This window comes from Conger conger, chromosome 3 (assembly GCF_963514075.1).
Source record: "Conger conger chromosome 3, fConCon1.1, whole genome shotgun sequence".
In the NCBI taxonomy this organism is placed as follows: Eukaryota; Metazoa; Chordata; class Actinopteri; order Anguilliformes; family Congridae; genus Conger; species Conger conger.
In genome coordinates this window covers 23687415-23692106 of record NC_083762.1, presented here as the reverse complement: position 1 = coordinate 23692106, position 4692 = coordinate 23687415, and positions in this window count along the sequence as shown.

Here is a 4692-nt window from a genome sequence, read left to right as displayed (position 1 = left end):
TGGGTGGAGGAAAAGGCTTCGGCACAGCAGGCTCAGCCAGTCAGGGAAGCTCCGCCACCCTTGGGCGTGTACGCGTGGGGGCGGGAGGTTGATACTGTGTTTATTATTGCTTCATCTGCCTTTTTCTCTTCAGGGAGAAACAAGCATTCCAGGCCAACCTAGGCTACCGGCTATAGTCTGAGACGAAACAGGTGCATGTCATCTGATTTGCTGTGTGCCACCACCGTATGGCTAACCCATGCTATATTCACATTTAAATTGTCACCAATTTAAAACTCTTTCACAACCTGTCACACTGCTACGTGTGAAACTCAGAATTTCAAAATCATGAGACATTTCTTTTGCCAGGCCTCAAGGCCCTGGAAGCCATGACAGCAGTTTTAAAGTGACATGCCGGGACAATGCACTGACTGGAATGAGAAGACATCAAATGTTCTGCATTTGGCAATGTACAATTACCCCAGCAAGCTTGTACCTTCCTCAAACTATGTCCAGTGATTATTGTCAATAGCCATGCTTACGGCCTTCCTATTTTGCTGAAGTTTACAGAACAGCTCCTTCCACACCCACCACACTGGGACAGAGTAAACAGAGCCATACCACACATGCCTCACAAGCTGATCCTTTTCACCTGAACAAAAGGGGCGGAGAGCTATGCTGCAACTCTCGCAGGTCAGTCATTAAGCCCTTAGCATTTTAACTTTCAGTCAGTGAGTTTGTCGACTGAGCAGTGAAGACGTGCAACAGCCCATTAACTCGTTGCGTTACTGGGTCCGGTGATCTGAGATAGCTCTCTGGTTTGCTTTTTCTCTCAACCATCCATTGCACAAACCAGTTGGACCACTTTGCCTGCTGGTTCCGTCTCTAGGCCGTGAGTCAGCAGCCTGTCAACGCCTCTCTGCATTGTTCAGAGAATTTGAGGTATCTAAGCTGCACCTCACTCCCCTCCCAGCCAAACCCCCCTCACCACACAGAGAGAAGGAATGTCAGAAACCTGTGGTGAAAAAATGCCCCTTTTCGAAGCCATAAAGGACATTTATCAATGCAGTTCATACGAGGGGACCTTTGGAATAAGAATTAACATTTTCAACAAGGACCGGACTGTGACCAGTGTTTTCAACTATTATAGATGCTTGAGATGGCGGGGTGAACCTGGGATCCCCCATGAAAACATTCATACTGCAGCGAGAGAGGAACACAGAATGAGTCACAGGAGAAAAACATGAATGAAAATGTGTGTAAGTCCAGTGGCATGTCTCCGCTGGGCCGTCCCACTGAACTCACTAATTTCATGACATAGACACTGTGAAATGGCACAACCCACTTCGCTCTTCAGTTCCTCTGAATCCCTGAGCATGCAGGCGAGAGGGTTCTACACAGTGAGCGACGTGACTTTCTACAGTCGGTCCTTGACATCTTATGGAATTAGAACTCTGTTCAAGTCTGAGTAGAGATCAGAACCATCCATTGCATTATAGGGTCTCTATAGCAGCCAGGTACAGAATGTAAAATAAGGAGAGTGCGTAGGCAGTGGGATGATACAGTATAGTCATGTTACTGTAGGTAAAGGGGCACAATGTGAAATCATTCTTTTTTATTCAATTCAAAAGACTAAAATACTAAATTTATTTGAAAATTGGGATGGGTAATGTCACAATGACTTCTTCCATGATGATGTCATCTACCTATTTAAGATAAATATCATATTAATTCTATTCATATCAGAAATGTTTTTTCAGCCATTTGATAATGATTGAGGAATTCATACTTGCCAAGACCTTTAGCATAAGCATGACTTTCTGTATGCCAGTTGCAACACGTTTTGCACCAGCATGTATAACTCAATGAGTGTTTATGCTAGAGCTCTCAAACTTTGATATAAGCTATCCACATCTGTCTGCTACAAATACTAGTCATTTAGACATAATCCACAATACAAAATAATGTGTGAGTTAATGTCAAGTGCAATGAGTGCCACTATTGAAAGCTACCCCTCTACTGGGGTGAGTTGTAACACTGGCTAGGCATGGATGTAACAGGAACAGAAATAATTATTTTTCAAATTAAATAAATTATGTCTTTAGTCTTTAAAAAATAACTATTTTCTAAAACAATATACTGTAACAGGGTGGCACGGATGGTGCAGTGGGTAGCACTGGCGCCTCACAGCAAGGAGATCCTGGGTTCGAATCCCCATCGGCCGGGGCCTCTCTGTGTGGAGTTTCCATGTTCTCCCCGTGTCTGCATGGGTTTCCTCTGGGTACTCTGGTTTTCTCCCACAGTCCAAAGACATGCAGGGTAGGCTGATTGGAGAGTCTAAATTGCCCATAGGTATGAGTGTGTGAGTGAATGGTGTGTGCCCTGCGATGGACTGGCGACCTGTCCAGGGTGTATTCCTGCCTTTCGCCCAATGTATGCTGGGATAGGCTCCAGCCCCCCTGCAACCCTGTTCAGGATAAGCGGGTTAGGATAATGAATGAATGAATGAATATACTGTAACAGTGTCTGTGTTTCAATCACATTTAAGTGTCACAACCATCCTCAACCAGGGCAGACATTACATAGCCAGCTATTTTGGCATGCAGTTCTGATCCTACCATGAATTTGAAGCATCACATTTGACTAGGGAAACTGCTTATTACTGGGAAGTTGAACCATTTTACCTACAATATTGTGACTACTCCACAAAAAAATAGATGAGATGAGAATTTTTACTTTTGTACTTCAAAATCAGTTTTTTTTTTTTTTTTTTTTTGCTTAAATCACCCAATATCCATTACATTACATTACATTACGTGGCATTTAGCAGACGCTCTTATCCAGAGCAACGTACAACAAAGTGCAAATCAAACACAAGAACACGTGTAAAAGTGGACCTGAGAGGACAGTACAGTTCCGAGTCCTAGTGTAAACATACAGAAATTCAGAACCCTTGAAGAGTACAGTCAACTTTCAAACTAGCATACCACAGTTGGCAGCTAGAATACAACAATACAACAGCCAATAAAAACAACAATACCTATACAAGTAACGATATCTATACATAAGTGCCATTACGGTCAAAGGCTAATCACAGTGATTGTGAGTTGGGGAGGGAAAGGTGTAGCCTGAAGAGATGGGTCTTCAGTCTGCGCTTGAAGGAGGTCAGAGACTCTGCCGTTCTGACATCCACTGGGAGGTCATTCCACCACCGTGGGACCAGGACAGACAGCAGTCGTGAGCGTGAAGTGCAGGTGTGGCGAGGGAGAGGCGCCAGACGGCACGAAGTGGCAGAACGGAGGGCTCTTGTTGGTGTATAGGTCTTGATAAGGGATTGAATATATACAGGGGCTGATCCTTTAACTGACTGGTATGTGAGCACCAAAGTTTTAAACATGCCAAATCCGTTGTGTATAAAAAGCCTGAAACATGGACACCTCTGCAATGGGAAAACTAATATGTTATGATGGGTCATCTTTAACTCTATTTCATACATCTGGCTGGGTTTATGCTTAGGGAAAGCCATAACCTATGTCTGTTGCCAACTGTTAAGCATCGGTACACGATGGTGGATTCACAATGGTATGGGCAGCCATCTTATGGGAGTCATCGGGTCCAGTTTGTTTGTCATGGTCATATAAAAGAACTATGAAGCCATTTTACAAAAGTCAGGTACACCCGTTGGGGCAAACACTATTCCCTCATGATGTCCCCTTGTTCATAATAATACCCCAAAGACACTGTTAAACAAACTCAAAGGGGGTTTCATGAACACCAGGATGACGTCAAATGTATTCCATGACCTTTTACAGTCACCAGATCTTGACATTGAACCTTTATGAGACATTCTGGATGTGAAGTTGATTTCCACCTTCAAAAGAACCTTCTAGGCTTCTTGAAGAATGCTGCAATATCCCACTACGCACAGTACAGAACTTGCACGACAGCATTCCAAAAAGGACTGAAACTGTACTGAAGGGTGGCTCTACTCCTTATTATTGACTTTATATTATTTTTCTTAGGTGTATCCTTTACTTTGCCCCCTGTATATGGGTGTACACACAGGCACATTTTATAACACTTTAAAGACAGTGACAGTTTATTGGGTTTTCTAGATCAGACATATTCATTCCTATTTAAAAGTGAGGTTATTTCAAGCTCACAGCCAGTAACTTTAGTCAAGGTACCTCACGCTTCTCTGGATACTGAGACCGGATACTCTGGATTCTTTCATGCTGATGTTTCTTGGAATACTCTGAATGTTTGAATGGCAGCCAAACATAAATTATGTTCTCTAACACCATTAAACATTATGATTTGAAACTTAATTGTACTAAAGTACTAAAATAGCGGAGTTGTAGAAATATGCTGCCAACTATAACCTTTCAGGAGCTTATTTTTGTTCAGAGAAGCCTTTCCTTTTCTAAAGTTTTCAGAGAGCCAAAATTCAATCAACCCAACATTTCACTTTTAGGCTCAACTGCTAGCATTTGAAAAAGAGTGATATGTGTATGCCACAATCAACAAGAAACAAGATCAACAGGGTTAGTACTCAATTAGATATTTTCCCTGACTGTTAATTACGATCTAATGATTATGCAATTGATGCCCCTGAAGGTTTTCAAGACCAGGCATGATATGGTGCCAAATACTATCTCAATTCCAGGCAAACTACAGTAAGCATTAGGTGGCCTGTTATTATCGTTATTATGT